General features: G+C 41.8%; 1 protein-coding gene across 1 annotated transcript in view; it reads left to right on the plus strand.

Moving 5' to 3' along the window:
* LOC126278767 (uncharacterized) overlaps positions 1–20,076 on the plus strand; it is a 779,239-nt gene that overhangs the window by 506,489 nt on the left and 252,674 nt on the right. The window contains exon 3 of the mRNA XM_049979044.1: positions 12,118–12,157. The gene's annotated coding sequence lies outside the window, so the exon portion shown is untranslated. The remainder of the gene's footprint in view (positions 1–12,117; positions 12,158–20,076) is intronic.

Consider the following 20,076-nt stretch of genomic DNA (forward strand, 5'->3'; position numbering starts at 1 on the left):
GACGTGATATGGCATAGGTCATCCTTCGATCCGTTGTAGAACTTGGAAACTCAGTCAGGGATATTCGTTCACATTTTTGTTGAACGCAATTGGTTTTTACCATGCTGTATTATAACACTTCCTTTTATCAATAGTGCAATTTATAAACAATGTTTTGTACGTAGAATAAAATTTCCAATGGTAAACTTAACTGCTTTTTGGACGTTATTTTACCAGCTAACTAAAAATAGGAAAGCCTTGAACCCCTTCCACTAAATTTAGTTAGTATAAAGATTCTTTTGCAGGGAGTGAAGTGGAGCTGACGCTGAAATCATTAAGTATTTGGTTATATCATCGCTAGTCTCACTGAACTCTTCTGAATTCTACATGTCATGTGTGGTGTGACGTCTCCTTAGCAGCAACAGGTCCCAGGTTCAAACTATTCCATTCCCTAAAAAACACGCTCAGAGCGTCGTTGCGCGAAAGTGGTAGCGAGACACGATATGGAACAACCAGACACCGCCATGAATGTTAGAAAGGAGAATTACAAGACCTGACGAATAGAATGAACAGTCTAATGAGTACAGAATATAGACTGAGAGTAAACAACTGAAATATGAAACTAATGAAAAGTAGGAGAATTGCGGATAGCGGGAAACTTAAAGTTGTTGATCACGAATTAGATGAAATTGAGATTGGAGGAAAAGGAGGGATGTTTTATTGACTATGAATGCTGTTTCCGTAACAAGTGGCGTGAAGCTTCAAATATGATGTGGCAAAGTTCTAGGCAATTGTACTATGTGAGCGCCTGTTTAATGCTTGATGAATGTAGTAGCTTTACGTCGTGTTAGTGGTACGATGTCGTGAACGTTAATATATGCCAGTTTTCATTGTTTTGTAACAAGTAGTTCTCGATTTGTCGTTGATAAATACATACAGTGTTCGGAAAGTAGATGTGTACTGACTGTAGATTACATTGGAAGTCCGAAACAACGTTAGCAGAACACACGTTGGGAGGTCTGTATTTTCACAGATACGCGATTCTTTTTTAACTCGTTCCACTGTTGAGGAATTGTTAACTATTTGGTTCAGCTGATGAAATCTACTGAAGGCAGCGTGTAGTATTTAGATGTTCTGTTTGTTCTTAAATTATGGGTCTTTCTAGTATTTTTCTTGTTGAACATGTGTTTGGACAAGGAGATTATTACACAGATTGAGCGCAACAAGTAACTGTTGGAAATTTTCTTGAAACAGTTGTACATCGTCGTAATGCGTACCTCATCGACTTATTGAGAAATTTTGAGAGACAGATTCAGTATTAGTTGCCGAACAAACTCGAAAACCATGTAAATTAAACGAACAGAAATTGTTCGATATTTCTGACTCTCTGCAGCTGAGACGAATAAAATCATTGGGCAAGTTAGCACAAGGAAAAGATATCTTTCTTGCAACTTCCCGTGAAGCGATCAGGCAAACATAGAAAGCGTTCCCGTACAAAGAGACGGCAATACATGATTTGGAAGATATGGATCATAAAAAGCAAATCCTTTAGCGCAGATGATTTACGTTACTGCAAATAGCTTACATTTGTTATTGAGAGGAATGCCTTTGATATTCTTGATGTCACTGTATAGAACAGATGTTGTTCCGCAGACAAAACACACGATTGTGATCAACGGAGAATCCTCGTGCTGCGCTTGAAACTCAATTGCATCATCAGAACACTGGGGTATGGGTAGGAATATCCAAACGGCACGTTATTGGACCTTTCTTTTTTGAAGAAACCGTATAAATCGAACGTTATTTTTCAGTGATCCATGATTTCATTGGCCAGCTAAAGAAAGACAAAATAAACTTCTCAAGGTTTCAACAAGATGACGATACTGTACACACAGCTTTTTGCGTCCTCTGTAAGAGTTTCATCTCATAAAATTTACTACGGCACCCTCTCTCGCTGGGCATTCCACCAGCCGTTTCTTTTTGGTAGGCAGGAAAATCTGTGGCGTATCTCAACTGCCCATGCACGCCTTGTGACGTAAAAACTGAAATAACTGGGTACGTGAGAAGCATATCACAATCAGTGGTGCAGAAAGTGGTTTGCAATAAAATTAGGCTGTGTCAGACTTGTATAGCTGCCCGTGAATGTCGTTTCCAATATACAGTGTGGCAAAAGAAATGTCATACATTCATATCGTCCTACGAATATTTTATTTGCAGGTTGTTAACGATTGAATGTTTTGACGAGCAGCCGTAGTTCGTAGTTCACCAATTTCATGCATGGGTGCTGCCGCCGCTTCAGTTCAGCAGAATGTCGGGCAAAGGCCGGTCGATGCTGGAAAATAATGTAAAAACTGTGTTGTTCTACGCGGGAACTAAAAGTGTAGGAGTGACAGCGACTTTTTCGTGTTCACTTCTGTGTGGCGTGGGTGTCCTGCAGACAGACAACGTATGGGCCAACCACGAAGCTTGAAACAGTCAGCAGTCTTCGCGCGAACACAGTCCAGTACGCCAGGGGATATCGAGGCTTTGACACGAAGCTCTATAAAATCCATGAGGCGTGCTTTCGCCAGATTTGGCATCTCACGTCGTTCTTGAAGCTGACGTGAAATTATTCCCATACCAAATAACAGTCTTGTGCAAACTGAAGGAAAATAGCAAGGTACGGTGCTTACACTTTGCGACTTCTGTTCTTGCAAATGATGATGCCATGATTCGTAAGCACGTTTCCCTGACATCTGGACGGTAGCGTCAATGGGCAGAATATCAGGTTCTGGGCTCGAGAAGTTCCTAATGCTGTAAACAAGATTTAAAATTATGTAGAAAAGTAAGGGTTTATGGGGTGGAAATGCCAGCCATGAGATCATTGGGCCAACCTTTTTCAACGGCACAACTAACTGTGCGCACTACATGGACAAGCTGTAGGACAATTTTCTTCCGCAACTTTATGTAGCAGGTTTCAAAAAATAGTTCAAATGGCTCTGACAACTGTAGGAGTTAACATCTGAGGTCACCAGTCCCCTAGAACTTAGAACTACTTAAACTTAACTATCCTAAGGAACCACACACATCCATGCCCGAGGCATGATTCGAACCTGCGACGCAGTGGTCGCGCGGTTCCAGACTGAAGTGCCTAGAACCTCTCGGCTACAGTGGCCGGTTCAGCAGGTTTACCAACGGAGACACAATAGTTCAAGCAATATGGAGCTCGTCCTCATACAGCAAATGTTATTCTGAACTTCCTGCGTGAACATTTCAGGCACCGTGTGATATCCCATCGATATCCAGAACGTTTTCAAGGACGTTCGATATGGTCGCAACACAGTCCAGATATTAATCCCTCTGATTTTTTCTTATGGCAGCAAGTAAAAGAGGCAGTCTACGCAACAACCCAAGTAATCTAAAGCAGGTGCGGACGGTTGTTAACAACAGTAGTCCAGGGAACCACAGAAAGCTTTTGTTGTTAGGTGGCCACAACCATCACAGTTTGCAGCGAAGAAGCAGTGTACCAGCAAGGTGGGCACACTGAGCATACTGCAAGCTCGGCGAGCGTACACATTCTGATGACGAACGTAAAAAAGAAATAGGCTTAAATGGTATGGCCACAGTAAAAGAATGTAACCAGAAAGACTTACAAGAAGAGCCCTAGAATGGACAGACTCTGGACGAAGACCAATTGGAAGATCACGAACGAGGTGGAGAGACTAGGTGAAGGATGATGTCCACTACAGACGTCTCCAATGGGAAGTGACGCTGAATGATAAAACCGTAGGAGAAAAAGAGAGGCTCTATGGTCCACCTACATAAGCAGAAACGTTTCAGGAAGGAGAAGAAAAACGCAAAAAATAAAAGGTTGTGATCCCTGTATGTTGTGACTGCACGGCAACTTTCCGAAATCTCTTTAATGCTGTACAGTTAGTTACTAAAATTACAATACAGCAGTAAGATGGGATAAGACTGCCTCCACTTTTCTATATTTTACAAGAGTATGTGGGCGCTACGGTTTAATTAGTACCTTTTATATGTGAGCAGTTCCGTCATGCTTAGAGCAAAAAAGGGAGATCACTAAGAATCATACTGATGACGTTTATCAACTCAATCCCGCACTCAGGTGTTTGTTTTCTCTTCCTTGATTTTTAAATTGTTCCACTTCCTCCAGTTTAAGTATTCCGAAAAGTATACAAGGCCGTTATGTAAAGCTATGCCTCCGAATTATTTATGTGAAAACAAAGCTTTTTAAATAAAACGTTAATAAAATTTTCTATCCTTATTCTCCACGCCTACATATTTGCAACCATCTGCCTCTTCGAACTGCAGTGTGTAACATGGCGACTTGTAACTATGTCGGTGCGCGAGAAACAGCACTCTGTAATAGATTTTCGAATTCAAAGAGTTCTTCCACACATGGAGCTCAGTCTCCTTCAGCAAGAGAACGCCGAGCCACATGCGAGCGCTATACATCTACATCAGTCCTACGCCCTTATTTCATTGTCATCGATCGTACTCCATACAGTCTCGACTTGCCCTCAACCGCTTTTCATCTGTTTACAAAACTAAAAGAACACCTTTGAAGACGCCACTTTTATAGTGATGAGACGGTGCAAGCACGCTTAAGGACGTATACGTCAAAAAACTCAAACATTCACAAGTTACGGTATCAACAAACTGATTTCTCATTGGGAGAAATGTGTTCGTCGCATGAAGAATAAAGATGCAGAATGTTAACAGACTTTGTTGTATTTAAAGGCTTTGAGTTTTCATATAAAAAACTCGGATGCATTACTTTTCAGCATGCTCTCATCATTTCTCGAATCACTTTTGGATGTAATCCACATCCAGGAATGAAACTACGTCTTCATTAAGATGCTTGTTATTTATTTTGAAACAGATGAGAAGAGCCCATTTGTTGATATACATTCATGACATCTGAATGTTTCCCGGAGCTACAGGAACCATGGCAAACTTATTTCGTTTCATGTGGAAATAATTTTGCAATGTAGTAAAACTCGTGTTCGTTTTTAGATACCATTCAGCAGATTCCCTGTCTTGCACAAAAAGAATTGTTCAGGAGAGACTTATTGTTTGTAGGTAATTTTGATCGTTACACCTGTCGTGGCTTCTCTTACTGTCTAACAGTAGCGCCCGATCAGCTTGGGGTATTCGCTCTGCCGCTCGTTATTCTTCGAGCAGCTACGCTCGCAGTTTCAAATCCTGCCTCGGGCATGGATGTGTGTGATGTGCTTAGGTTAGTTAGGTTTAAGTCGTTCTAAGTTCTAGGGGACTGATGACCACAGATGTTAAGTCCCATAGTGCTCAGAGCCATTTGAAGCGTTCTTTGAGCACGTGTGCACGTGCAGGTACAATCGTGGACGAAACGAGCGAGACCCCTCCCCTTTTCGTTATGCTGATCCGCACAGCTTTAAAGTCTGCTACACAGCATAATAGGCAAGGCGACGAAGTGCTACCAACATACTATGCACAGCCATAAAATTGACAAACTATCCGAACGTTGTCAGACTGTTTTCAATCATGCGTATGACTATATTAATGCTGCTTAGTGTGTTAAACACAACACGTAAAAATAAGATGTAAATGAAAGAAGAAAGGCTAATTAGTATGAATTGTACTAATAGAAATGAATTTCAGATTATCGACATAATATAATTGTTTTAGTAAGGCAAAGCACCCCAGATCGTTACGAATTAGCAGAATATTACGCGTTTTTGGCTGCGAAACAACGTTCAGACCAATCATATTAGATTACCGTTGCTGATCTACCATGAAAGTGTGCAGATTTAGCAATGATTGAAGATTCATAACGAAATTCAGTTAAAAATCATTCAGTGCCACACTAAGTCAATTCAATTATTGACAGAAGCAGAAAAAGTAATCAGTAACAAGTATGAAATTCTAGATCTTCATATTTACATCGACAGGGCGCCGGTACAGAATAAAGGTAGCAACAAAACGTATTGGGGATGCGAGAATTTCTTAAAATTGCTTTACTGATAGTCTATCTGCTTCCATGGAGATTAGAACCGAAAACAAACAAGACCTCCCTTGCAGTAGCAAACACCTTTCACTACTCTAGCAGACAACCCAGGCAAACAGCCCTCTCTTATTGCCCCAGACTTGAATAAGCCGGCAATATCGAAATGAAAATGGCAAAATGATCTGCAGTTTCTGTTGCATAGAGTTTTCTGGACTCAAAAACAAAAATTTTGTACATTTATGTCACCGCTTATTTGACAATCATTCGGGATGTTTATCGAAGTAACACAATACTGTTATTAGCGAGTAAATTTAGTAGGATAATTCTGCAGCACCCCAGGAAATAAACGGCTACATAGCTGCCAAAATTATTCTACAATGTTTCGAATTCTCCATTAGACTAGCCACAGACAGAAAACGTTCATTAGCTGAAGTGTTTCTTAAGCTACCTAGGAATGGGAATGCTCGCACTTCTAAAACGCGGTGGCATTAATACTGGGATCTGAATTTCCATGCGTATAGGCAAATGGATTTTATTTGCATTCCTGTAAACGTGATTTGGATCAAAAGCATAGCTACGAGTAACATGCTGATGTATCGACTGCAACTATAACATTTCCAATAAAGAGTAGGGGGAATTATTATGCGCCCTCATCGTCAGTGACTGTTGTAGCTATTTTCGTTGTTAGGATTTCGTCACCTAAATCGGTAAAAATGGAACCCTACTAGTCTCATTTTCTTGACCGTCTATCTGTCAACCCAGCCCTTAAAACCCGTTTTGCTAATTCATTACGATCTGGGGTACAGTTATGTTATGTCGATAAGCTGAAATTTATTTTTATTAGTACAGTTCATATTAATTAGCGTTTCTTCTTTCATTTATATCTTGCATTTACGTATTGTGTTTCACACACTAATCACTATTAATATAGTCACAAACATTATTGAAAGCATCATCATCATAATCATCATCATTTAAGACTGATTATGCCTTTCAGCGTTCAGTCTGGAGCATAGCCCCCCTTATAAAATTCCTCCATGATCACCTATTCAGTGCTAACATTGGTGCCTCTTCTGATGTTAAACCTATTACTTCAAAATCATTCTTAACCGAATCCAGGTACCTTCTCCTTGGTCTGCCCCGACTCCTCCTACCCTCTACTGCTGAACCCATGAGTCTCTTGGGTAACCTTGCTTCTCCCATGCCTGTGACATGACCCCACCATCTAAGCCTGTTCGCCCTGACTGCTACATCTATAGCGTTCATTTCCAGTTTTTCTTTGATTTCCTCATTGTGGCAGCCTCCTGCCATTGTTCCCATCTACTAGTACCTGCAATCATCCTAGCTACTTCCATATCCGTAACCTCAACCTTGTTGATAAGGTAACCTGAATCCACCCAGCTTTCGCTCCCATACATCAAAGTTGGTCGAAAGATTGAACGGTGCACAGATAACTTAGTCTTGCTACCGACTTCCTTCTTGCAGAAGAGAGTAGATCGTAGCTGAGCGCTCACTGCATTAATTTTGCTACACCTCGCTTCCAGTTCTTTCACTATGTTGCCATCATGTGAGAATATGCATCCTAAGTACTTAAAACCGTCCACCTGTTCTAACTTTGTTCCTCCTATTTGGCACTCAGTCCGTTTATATTTCATTCCCACTGACATTACTGTCGTTTTGGAGATGCTAATCTTCATACCATAGTCCTTACATTTCTGATCTAGCTCTGAAATATTACTTTGCAAACTTTCAATCGATTCTGCCATCACACTAAGTCATCCGCATATGCAAGACTGCTTATTTTGTGTTCACATATCATAATTTCACCCAGCCAGTCCATTGTTTTCAACATATAATCCATAAATAATATGAACAACAGTGGAGACAGGTTGCAGTCTTGTCTTACCCTTGAGACTACTCTGAACCATGAACTCAATTTACCGTCAACTCTAACTGTTGCCTGACTATCCATGTAAAGACCTTTAATTGCTTGCACAAGTTTGACTCCTATTCCATAATCTCGTAGAACAGACAATAACTTCCTCCTAGGAACCCGGTCGTATGACTTTTCTAGATCTATAAAGCATAGATACAATTCCCGTTCCACTCATAACACTTCTCCATTATTTGCCGTAAACTAAAGATCTGGTCCTGACAACCTCTAAGAGGCCTAAACCCACACTGATTTTCATCCAGTTGGTCCTCAACTAATACTCGCACTTTCCTTTCAGCAATACCTGAGAAGATTTTACCCACAACTCTGATTAAAGAGATACCTCTGTAGTTGTTACAATCTTTTCTGTTTCCATGTTTAAAGATTGGTGTGATTACTGCTTTTGTCCAGTCCGATGGAACCTGTCCCGACTCCCAGGCAATTTCAATTATCCTGTGTAGCCATTTAAGACCTGACATTCCACTGTATTTGATGAGTTCTGACTTAATTTTATCCACCCCAGCTGCTTTATTGCACTGCAATCTATTCACCATTTTCTCCACTTCCTCAAATGTTATCCTATTTCCATCATCATTCCTATCCCCTTCTACCTCGAAATCTGAAACATTACCGATCGCATTTTCACTTACGTTGAGCAACTCTTCAAAATATTCCCTCCATCTCCCCAAGGCATCCACAGGATTCACCAGCGGATGTTGGTAGCACTTCGTCGCCTTGCCTGTTATTTTGTGTAGCAGACTTTAAAGCTGTGCGGATCAGCATAACGAAAAGAGGAGGTCTCTCGCTCGTTTTGTCCACGACTGTACTTGCGCGTTCACTGAACCGAAGGTGGACAGCTACAGCAGGTGACGCGCGTACCAGTACAGACGTTTCACTCACGTGTGAAACAGAGCCATGACAGCTTGTCAAGCCTTATTTATTTTTAACCTCACAGACACATAATCTACGTTACGTGCGATATAATAATTCCATCACCTAAAAAACTGAAATAAAATTATGATCTCATGAGGTAGCAGAAATTTCAAACGGACTAGCTTGTGTTATTTTCCGTACGGTATTCGCAGGCCCGGCGTAAGTAATTTTACCAATATATTGGTCACAGTGCGCGGTGAACGAGTTAAAACTTGATATGTCTACCGCTAACGTTTACAGTTACACTTTTCGTAGACAGATCGTATATTAGGACCTGTAAATGCTTGGAATTTCTCTCCCTCAGTCTGTCACTGTAGTCGTTCTTAACGAGGAGGAACTGTCCGGTACAAATGTATCTTTGATCGCCATCGAAGACGGTGTAATAGAGCTGCCACTTTCTACGAAACTTTATGATCCTCAGTCCCACACTGATGAACCTCCCACTCTAGTCTTTCCTGTGCAATCCTCTTCATCTCTACGTAATCACTGTATCTATACCTATGTCAACCTATCTACTATAGAAGGCTTTGGTTTCTCCCTAAAATTTTTGACTCGCGCTGCCCTCGATCATCAAATTGGCATTTTCGTGTTGCTTCAGGAAAATTCCTATGAACCGATCCGTTCTTTTAATCACGTTGTACCATAAATTAACTTTTTCTCCCAGTTCGATAGTACCTCCTGATCATTCGCATACAAGTTTTCTGGGTATGGTATTGCGTCGTATTGTACAGTGGTCTTCTTCTGGACGAGTGAACCCAGATGTTGGCAACTGCAGCCGTGGCCGAAACGTTGGCTTCACCTGTAATGATTTTTTACAATGTAGTGCGATATCACGCCCAGAAAACTTCCATGATAATTGATGCTGGCTGCTGGAGCCCATGTAATGATCCTGATTAGTTACTCGATCCGTCCGTCCAATCTCCAGCATTCTTCTGTTCCACTGCATTTATAAAATTCTCTTTCATTCTGTTGTTGTCAAATATAAGTTTGCAGTTGCTGAGTCTGTCTTCTATGATAAGCCACTGGGTCAGCGTTGCCTCGCGTGTTCCTACATTTCTTTGGAAACCAAATAGAAACAGTGGGAAACAACACTCGTCCGACGAAATAGCTTTCACCCATTGCTCCACAGCCCAGGTTTTATGACTAGACACAACTTTTTTACTGTTACGGGAATTTGCATCAGTGATAAGCGGTTTTGGAATTCTAGCTCACCCATGCAATTTCCTACTTATGGAACTCCGTTCCTGTTGTTTTGGTGCTGAGAGGCTTCGTGAGTGCGACATTTTAGTTTTGTCGCTGTCGTCTTATTATTACTCTTTGGAATACTCTTCGATGACCGTCCGCCGAGATAACACACAATTTCACCCGTAGTTGTGACGCAGCGGATGACGTTTTTCGCTTCTATATGCAGAACAAATCTTCGACACGGTGCCTCTCGAAACACCGAACACTTCGGCGGACTTGGTTACGGAATCATCTGCCTATGGACACCAACCGACGTAATGCACTCACGGCTGACACTTGCATTGTATTGAGAAACTGTACAGCTACCGTTCGTGGTCACACATAACAGCGCAATCTTTAGGCTTAGCTACCATCTGAATTTATTTTAAAGTATGAATTTCTTGCGGTCTGTCAATATTTTTGCCCATCTCCTGCGTGTTGTCAGACTGAACGTAAGGTACAGGCACAGTCACAATATAAGCCCAGAGGCGAGAAGAGCCTTTCTATCACTGTGAACCATAATCGAAAATAAGAAACAACAGAGTCCTTCCACACACCCAATTCCACAGTATTCTGAGAGCTTGAGAAGTCCGGATCGGTCGATTAACGAATGTGACGAAAAGCGTGGTCAAGACGCCATGTATCCCGCTCTTCTTTATTTACACTGGGTGTCGGAAGTAGTGATACTATCACGTGGCCAGCATTACGGATGCTGAGAGCCAGAACTACGCACTTGTTTGTAACTGGCTGCTGCCGTAGCGTCGTTTAGGACGGTTGCTGGAGCTTGCCGAAACTGTTCTTATGTTTACTTCTCATGTCTTGGATGCCGACAGAGTATGTATGTCATTGCTCCAGATGGGCGAAGGGAATATTTCCGGTTCACTTCCCGGCCAGGATGCCAGACGCGGCTTAATAACATCAAACAATATGAGCTGCAGGGTCACACTGGCAGGTAGTGATGCCGTTACCCAAGTTTCTTGCTTCATAACTCCACACATTTCGTTGTTCTAACGTCTTACGAATTTTAAAACGGTTCAGACTTCTGAGGTCATCAGTCCTCTAGAACGTAGAACTACTTAAACCTAACTAACCTAAAGACAGCACACAGACCCATGCCCGAGGCAGGATTCGAACCTGCGACCGTAGCGGTCGCGCCATTCTAGACTGTAGCGTCTAGAACCGCTCGGCCACAACAGCCGGCTACGAATTGTAAAGCTGGAACCAAGAGACTGGCTATTTCTAGTGTCCAAGCCCACAATTAAAGGTGAATGAATTTTTGTAGAACGCTTGTTGATTTAAAAAAAAATATTTTCCGCCAAGTTCTTAAAGGCACTGAGACTTACAGAGACGCACGCGACATTGAGTTGTAGCAACGACTTTTTGCATGTAACAAAATACGTTAAAATGATCTTATAGCGTAAAACGAAGCTCGCAGATTTAAAAAAGACGGATTGATGTAGTACTGTTAGAACCAAGGTACAAGAAAATATAAAAAAGAAAATACCAATGTTAAATTGCAAGATAGAAAGAGCTAAATTGAAATGCTGTCGAATACTTCTTGAAGGCTTCAGTGTATAATACCTCCGTGTTTTCAATCATTGGCAGTACGTGAAAAGTACATTTTTCATTTTCGCATCAGTGTTTCGTAATTTATGGAAGAGAATCAGTTGCAAGATTTACACTCTTAGTTCTGCTTCAGGGGACTATGGTGACACACGGAAACGCACGGTTTCCAGTTTCACTACCGGTGGTTAACAACCTATGTCTTCACCATGCTGCAAATCTACATTGTACCATGTGTTTTGATTTTACTCAGAGATGTGAAACAGGATCATATTTTTGAAATAAGATTGTTTTTCTTTTACTGAAACCAAATTATTTTGTTTGCTTTCGTGAAATATGTTTGTTTATAGCAAAGGATTTTCTGAATTCTTTTTTGTCACTTTCTAGAGAAATTCGTTTGAAATTTTCTTTATGATCCCAATGTTTACTGCAGCAGTTCGATTTACAGTTATTCAATATCTATAACTTATATTTTGAATTTTCTTTTCATTTTTAGGGATTCAGCTGTTGGTTCATGCGTGATCGAGACCAAGAATGTAAGTGGCATGACTTTTTCTACATCTGTTCATTGTATTTAAGAATATTAGCTCATGCATATTGTCACCCGCACTCCGTTTCACTGCATGAACTGTACACTGTAATGGCGAATTAATAACTGTGTCTGTTGTCATTTTCCATCACTTGTTCTTAAATGAATATGGATAAATTTGTTCAGTGCAGTAAATAATAACTTATGGCACTGACAGTATCGCACATTTTTAATTGTATTCTCTTAGTGAACTGCAGTACTACCTTTGTTTCATCTGATCTTACTGATGTTTACCAGATATCTAACACACCGAAATAGAACATGTTAGTGTCAACTGCTGCACTTATGTTTGTCGTTTCTTCGTTATGATTTAATTCTTTGCTTCAGTGAGTTCATATCCACACTCAATACGCCTAGCTCTTATTCATGCAGCATCCAGTTTTACTTTGTATCTTACTGGAATATCATAAATGATTAGAGACTAGGAGGTCTGGTTAAAGTCTCTGGTATTTAGATTAATTGTCTTGCAGAAAACAAAAGAAGACTAGTGACAAGAACTACATAGCTCAGTCAACAAGGAGTAAAAAACAGTAGGAAAAAATCCTGCAGCAGCAAATTTTTGTACAGTGGTAAGAGGAAGCGTCATGAACAACATATTAAGTTTCCATCGGTAGGGCGTGAGCATTGGGGTGGGTTGTGTACTGTTTCTCCTGGGTGGACTTGGGTTTTAAAAAATGTGAACTACATATTACGACAAATTTTATAAGTAATCGACAAGTACACCAAAGAAGAAGAGATAGTACTACAATGGACATTTTATTCCATGAACTCTTGCGCTTCAATGCATGAACTATCTTTCCTTTGTTCTTGCACTTATCTTATCTGCTTGGATTCGGACCTAAGAGGACCTTCTTGTGTAAAGATCATCTTACTGTACCAGCTCATAATGTAAGTTGTACTTAAGACCCAAAAAATATAATGTTTATTTTGTCAAAAGAATTTTGGTACGTGGCAATGAATTGGTAGCCTGATACCTGGATTGTCTTAAGTAGATATGGGCCTTAACAAAGAATTTTCATTGTTAGTCGCCATCTTAGAAAAATCTTTAACATTTTTCTTTTAGCTCATCTACGAGACGTGCCGTTGGTTACGACAGTTAACTTTATTTCAGATCCCACGAAACCAGAGGCAGCTAGTAATAATTTAACAATTTTACTTACAGATTTTCTTTATATAACGAGATAACATCCCAAGCAGAAAAGGTCTGGTCACAGGATTCCAGTTCCATTATAGGTTTTCATTTGTAGATATACTCTTGTTATCTTATATTGGCGAATCGAGACGAAACCACGATATTAAGTTACGTATTGTAGTAGTGTGTATCGAACAGACTTGGCCAATATTCTCTGGTGCAATTAGTACACGACTTCTCACGAGCCTGGAATAATATCTGTATTGTTGGGTAAATAAGAAAAGGACAATTAATAATCGACGATTACGTAACTACCCTGAGAACTGAGGTAGTTTACTGAGTGCTTATACACGTCGGGCTAAATTAAACAACATATTACACTATTAATAATACTCTTACATTAGTTATTTCTCTTTTATGCTGAGACGCTGCGTTAATGTGTGTTTTTTTTATATAAGACACGGCTCATATTCATTCTATTACATTACACTGATAGCAAATAAAAAGAGTCAAAAATAATTTTTATTTTATTACATTACAGTTAGGTGTCAAAAGGTTACAATTTTAGATTTTTCGTACGTAACTCGAAAACCGCGGGTTCTAGCGGGAACGTTTCCTAGTACAAAATTAAACTACATCACATTTCCTACAAAAGAGGTCCTACTCATTTTTAACTAGAAGTAATATTTTCTGCGTTTTGGGAAAAGAACGATTGCAGATCACTAAAAATAGCATTTTAATGACATAAAAGTAGTGTTCATTATTGTTAAATGATGGATGTGAGGAACAGATATTAAACGTACCATGTCTGAGTGCACGGGAGCCGTACTAAGGGGTTAATCGTGTTCTTGGGTTTGTACCGCTCGAGAGGGTGGGCGTGCAGCCTATATGAATGAAGGTAGGTTCCCGGATTGAGGTAATATGGTTCCCTCCTTCATAGATCTGCGAACTGAAGAGCTATCAGGTTACTCCGCACTACGTTACAAGAAGAAATTACAGGGTATTTAACAAAGTTATACCAACTCTCAGCATCGCACCTTCTAAAGTGAGCAGAAATTCCCGGGAGGGGGAAATTTTCAGTTTATTAAATGAGTACTTATTGAAAAGTGAGCTTTTGTGTAACATACCTCCCTTAAACAATGGCTGAAAAGTATAATTTGTAAGCGTGACGTCAGTGACACGGAAGTTACTAGTCCTAGAAAAAAAAAATTAACAGGACCTTTTTTGTAGGAAATTTGCTTTATTTTTATTTGGTACTGGGAAACATTTTCGCTAGAAATCATGGTTCTCCAGTTATTCAAGAAAAACATAAAAAAGTAACTTTTGAACGCACCTCCGCCCGTCGCCCACATCCCACCGGTGGAAATTTTTACTATGTTGTTCTTGATAGTCCTTCCAATCACTGCCCAAAAATTGGTGACTACACGATTTTAATTGCTTTAATATGGAAGATTTTGTGCGGGAGAAGCCGGTCTCACCTATGATCTTTCGGCCCTTTGTTTATATGCAACCAGTAAAACGGCTGGTCCACACATTTTCCTCGTGTAATAGCTTAGGCGTCAGTCGTTAGCGCCATCCTGAAGATTAAAGTCCATCACCGTCTGCTCAATAGGGCGATATCTGAGTAAATGGAAAACATGCGTGCAGAATGAAGATACGAGCAAGGTTTATGTTTCATGTGTGGAACGCGTTGTAAACATCACAGCTAGTGGTACTTTTCTCAACACAGGCTTCGTCAAAGAATTGCTGTGGTGCAATACACAGTCAGCAAGGACTTAGATATTTGTGATGATCTGTCGTTGTCGTTACAGCGTAGTGTGCTGCTGAAGCTCACTATGATAATTGTGTACGATATTCCTTACAACAGTAGCTGCGATCCAATTATTAATAGACAGACGACCGTGGAAGCATGTATGCTTACCGAAAAGCCAGTAGCTCTTTACGTCGTCAAACTTCCATTGCATTGCACTACCAGCTACTGAAACGTACCGATGTGGGCCTCGAAGCTGAATCTTTGTAATTGATGAAGCAATGGATACAACAAATACAGCCTATCTACTATACGCTCTTATTCTCCTTATTAAAAAATTTCGTAAAATATATCGACATGCAAGTATTGGAGCTACCGTCACCTTTCTTGCGGTTCCTGATATCTCGTCTTCCTTTTGGTTTGAAAATTACGCTTGTCACGGTAGACCGCCTTCGATTAGGCATTTTAAACGTGAGAGCGATCGCCTTCGGTAGATATGTACTTGACGTTACCAACAGTGAGATACCTACCGATTTCATCAGTCTTGATTTAACCTCGAGCCATCACTGTCATGGTGTGCTGTAAAAAACCTCATTTCAGATGCTCCTATATTTCTGTTAAGTTGTAGCTTTTGCTTGAAGTTAACCGTTACACAATCCCCGGCAAAGAACAACGACCAGAAGATGCCTACATCTACAACAACATAACAGTCGGTAAGGCACAGTACGGTACTTGGTGGAGGGTACTGTACACCGCTACTAGTCATTCCCTTTTCCGTTCCAGTCGCAAATAGAGCGAGGGAAAAATGACTGTCTATACTCCTCTGTTTGAGCCCTGATTTCTCGTATCTTATCTTCGTGGTACTTCTGCGCAATGTATGTTGACGGCAGTAGCATCGTTTGGCAGTCAGCTTCAAATGATTTTCCCTGTAGTGCTTCTCGAAAGCCGGCCGCCACGGCCGAGAGATTCTAGGCGCTTCAATCCGGAACCACGCAACTACTACTGTCGCTGGTTCGAATCCTGCCTGGGGCATGGATGTGTGTGATGTTCTTAGGTTAGTTAGGTTTAAGTAGTTCTAAGTGTAGGAGACTGATGACCTCAGATGTTAAGTCTCATAGTGCTCAGAGCCATTTGAACCATTTGTTTCTCGAAAGGAGTGCTCGCCTTCCCTCCACCGATTCCCATTGGAGTTCCCGAAGCATCTCCGTAACACTTACGTGTTGTTCGAACCTACCGGTAACAAATCCGACCTCTGAATTGCTTCGATGTCATCCTCCAATCCGACATGGTACGCATCCCAGACACTCGAGTGGTACTCAACATCAGTTCGCATCAGCGTCCTATCTGCGGTCTCCTTTACAGATGAGTCAGTCTTTCTAAAATTCTTCCAATAGACCGAAGTCGACTTTTATATTCCATACCACATTTCTCACATGCTCGTTCCATTTCATATTGCTTTGCAACGTTACGTCCTTCTATTTAAACGACTTGACTGTGACAGGTGGGAAACTAGTAATACTGTATCCAAACATTAAAGGTTTGCTCTTCCTACTCATCTGCATTAACTTTTCCACATTTAGAGCTAGCTGCTGTTCATCACATGAACTGGAAATTTTGTCTGTCTTGGGCCTTCTTACAATCACTCAACTTCGACACCTTGCCGTACCCAGAGCGTCACCAGAAAACAACCGCAGATTGCAGCCCACCCTGTCCGCCAAATCAATTTTATATATAGTGCTCATCAGAGACAACATACTGGGTTCTATTATTTAAGAAGTCTTAGAGCTACTCACATGTCTGAAAACTTCTTCCATATGCTCGTCCCTTAGTTAACAGCCTGCGTTGGGGCATCGAGTCAAATGCTTTCGGGAAACATGAAATCTGCCTATCTCCCTTCCCTTCATCCATTGTTCGCAGTATATGTTGTGACAATAGGGCAAGTTGAGTTTTGCACATTCAACTTCAGCCGCACTAGAGACAATATATTTATCAACTGCAAAGAACATTCCCCCTCCTACGACCTGTAATCTATCTTTCTGATACACATTTCACGATTCACTAAATATCTAAGAGCTTACCACTTTCTGTTTCAGCCGTCTCTCGGTTCCAACAGAAATTTGAGGGCAACAACTTTCCTGGAGCGCAGCAAATTCGGGAACTTTATTACAAATACCTCGAAAGTTTACTGACTAACTACGCTAAGGACATCACACACATCCATTCCCGAGGCAGGATTCGAACCTGCGAACGTAGCAGTCTCGCGGTTTCGGGCTGAAGTGCCTAGAACCGCTCGGCCACCGTGGCTGGCTCCCTTGCTACATATCGACTGGCGGGTGTTCATCAGGTGTGGTCGGATGTTAATAGAACATCGTACGCAGACACACCATTGGCGAGTACGTAAATGATTACAGTTGTTGTTCTCTGTGGCACTACAGTGAACGCAGTTCAGTAGTATTGAAACTTGAAACTTCCTGGCAGATAAAAACTGTGTGCCCGACCGAGACTCGAACTCGGGACCTTTGCCTTTCGCGGGCAAGGAGAGCTTCTGTAAAGTTTGGAAGGTAGGAGACGAGGTACTGGCAGAAGTAAAGCTGTGAGTACCGGGCGTGAGTCGTGCTTCGGTAGCTCGGTTGGTAGAGCACTTACCCGCGAAAGGCAAAGGTCCCGAGTTCGAGTCTCGGTCGGGCACACAGTTTTAATCTACCAGGAAGTTTCATATCAGCGCACACTCCGCTGCAGAGTGAAAATCTCATTCTGGAAACATCCCCCAGGCTGTGGCTAAGTCATGTCTCCGCAATATCCTTTCTTTCAGGAGTGCTAGTTCTGCATGCTTCGCAGGAGAGCTTCTGTAAAGTTTGGAAGGTAGGAGACGAGGTACTGGCAGAAGTAAAGCTGTGAGTACCGGGCGTGAGTCGTGCTTCGGTAGCTCAGTTGGTAGAGCACTTGCCCGCGAAAGGCAAAGGTCCCGAGTTCGAGTCTCGGTCGGGCACACAGTTTTAATCTGCTAGGAAGTTTCATATCAGCGCACACTCCGCTGCAGAGTGAAAATCTCATTCTGGATTCATTAGTATTGTTTGTGTTTAGTGTTGTCGCCAGGCGTATTCGCGTATATAAGGGGCGTGAATTGTGCCAGAATTTCAGTGAGCACTGTAAAGGACAAGGAGATTCTGTGTACTCGTGTGGTACAGCGTTATAATCACATGAAAGAACTTGAAACGGGCCTTATTCAGCATCTCCATCTAGCCGGCTGGTAGAACCTTGCAATACCCAGATTTGTGAAGCATTGGTATATGACGTTTGCACCACGTTGGACTGAAGGGAATACGAGGGCAGGCGTAATAGTCGAAAAGTTTCTGGTCGATCACGTCGGACCATGGGAATGGAGGATCAAGTATATAGTGACCTGTCCACATCAGCACCTGCCATCCGAGAACCAGTAATGAACTCCCTACAAGATTGTGTGTCATCCCGCACCACTGATACAAAACACTTGATAATGGTCTAAGGCCGAAATCTAGATTGCGGAGTAAAACCTGCTGTACAGTTATATGGTCATTATACCTTCAAAAAAACTTCTTATTAAGCGTGTTTGACGGTATAAGGGTTTTCTGATATTCATTAAATTGTATTTTATTAGCTTTTAGCATATCCTTTATTTTGGCCCATCATGTTATAAGCTCTCAATCTATTTTGGCTTACTGTGTCATAAGCCTTTCATAATCTAGAAATACACACCAAAAAAAAGTTTTGCATCACCTCGGGCCGAGCGAGATTAGCCGAGCAGTCTAGAGGCCCTGCAGTCATAGACTGTGCAGCCTGTCACAGCGGAGGTTAGAGTCCTCCGTCGGGCATGGGTGTGTGTGTTTGTCCTTAGGATAATATAGGTTAAGTAGTGTGTAAGCTTAGAGACTGATGACCTTAGCAGTTAAGTCCCATAAGATTTCACACACATTTGAACATTTTTGCATCACCTCGGTTCCGAGAGTTCCTGAACCTGCCCAGAAAATTGGAATAGAGATCAACATAAACATCATTTCAGCCCTTTTTATTGCTCATGAAAACCTCACTTTGCATGTAGTACCACCATATGAGAAAGACATGAGTATTAGGGAGGGTCTAGATACGGGATGCAAGTGATATGAGGTGTTCAGGTCTGGAGTTATTGAGTACAATAGTGGATTGTAGTTTTATGTGTCATAGGAAACCAGGACGACAGCTCTAAAGCTTCTTCTTCTGGAGGAGGTCGAGTAGATGCCAAAACATACAAGGACAGGAAAAACATAGCAATATCAAGAACGAGCTGTGCGATATAGAAGAGAGTTAGCAGGAATGTATATACACCTGAAAGCGGATGTATACTTAAATTTCGCGTCGGTGGCATCAGTGTAACGCTAGTAGCACCGTTATGAGGATGCAAATCAGGGTTGCTTTAATTACACGTTGTAACGAACGTGAGTGTCAGTTACCTTGAGGCCGGCCTCCATGACCGAGCGGTTCTAGGCACTTCATTCCGGAACCGCGCTGCTGCTACTGTCGTTGGTTCGAACCCTGCCTCGGGCATGGATGTGTGTGATGTCCTTAGGTTAGTTAGGCTTAAATACACTCCTGGAAATGGAAAAAAGAACACATTGACACCGGTGTGTCAGACCCACCATACTTGCTCCGGACACTGCGAGAGGGCTGTACAAGCAATGATCACACGCACGGCACAGCGGACACACCAGGAACCGCGGTGTTGGCCGTCGAATGGCGCTAGCTGCGCAGCATTTGTGCACCGCCGCCGTCAGTGTCAGCCAGTTTGCCGTGGCATACGGAGCTCCATCGCAGTCTTTAACACTGGTAGCATGCCGCGACAGCGTGGACGTGAACCGTATGTGCAGTTGACGGACTTTGAGCGAGGGCGTATAGTGGGCATGCGGGAGGCCGGGTGGACGTACCGCCGAATTGCTCAACACGTGGGGCGTGAGGTCTTCACAGTACATCG

The sequence above is a fragment of the Schistocerca gregaria genome, chromosome 6 (assembly GCF_023897955.1).
Source record: "Schistocerca gregaria isolate iqSchGreg1 chromosome 6, iqSchGreg1.2, whole genome shotgun sequence".
NCBI lineage: Eukaryota > Metazoa > Arthropoda > Insecta > Orthoptera > Acrididae > Schistocerca > Schistocerca gregaria.